Genomic DNA, 814 nt, shown 5'->3' on the forward strand with positions numbered 1-814 from the left:
TTGCCCATTATATTAAATAGCTAATATAATTGTATTAATATGTTGCCAATATTAATTTAGGAAAATCGTGTTTTTCTAACAGTAATTTCTCTTAATCTAGACTTCAAGCATGCAAACCAAGCGGCAAAATAATTGGAAAAAAGCCACCACCGGGACAATGCAACCAGCAAAATGACTCTGATTGCTGTACAGGGGAAGTCTTACCCCACCTACAAATGTTCACCCCTCTGTGTCTGGAAGCACTAAGGCAGTTCTCACAATTAACAGTTTCGAGAAGGGTGGAGATGGAGGCTCACCATCAGTATGTGACAACAAGTACCACTCAGATAACACACCAGTCGTTGCACTGTCAACTGGATGGTACAGTGGAGGGTCAAGGTGCCTTAACAATATCACAATAAGGGCTAATGGCAGGAGTGTAACTGCTATGGTCGTCGATGAATGTGAATCTACCATGGGATGTGACAATGACCATGATTATAAGCCTCCATGTCCTAATAACATTGTTGATGCCTCCAAGGCTGTATGGAAAGCCTTAGGAGTGCCTGAAGATAACTGGGGCGAGTTGGATATTGCTTGGTCTGATTGCTAGTAAAATTAATACTGTTTTCAAGTTATGATATTGTAAAATGATATGCCATGTATACATACTGAAGCATATCTAGTAGATATTTACTGTCTCGATGACTGGTATGGTTCCTTTTGTATAGTGAATTCCTTAATGCATGAAAGACGGAAATATATGTCTTTGTATAATGAATTCAGCCTTGTTTTAATAATGCAATAGCATAATTTTTTTACAATTAAAACTTTA

General features: G+C 38.0%; 1 pseudogene; it reads left to right on the forward strand.

Moving 5' to 3' along the window:
- LOC111390851 overlaps window positions 1-592 on the forward strand; it is a 10,107-nt pseudogene extending 9,515 nt beyond the window's left edge.
- Window positions 593-814: the final 222 nt, after the last annotated feature.

This window comes from Olea europaea, chromosome 3 (genome assembly GCF_002742605.1).
Source record: "Olea europaea var. sylvestris chromosome 3, O_europaea_v1, whole genome shotgun sequence".
In the NCBI taxonomy this organism is placed as follows: Eukaryota; Viridiplantae; Streptophyta; class Magnoliopsida; order Lamiales; family Oleaceae; genus Olea; species Olea europaea.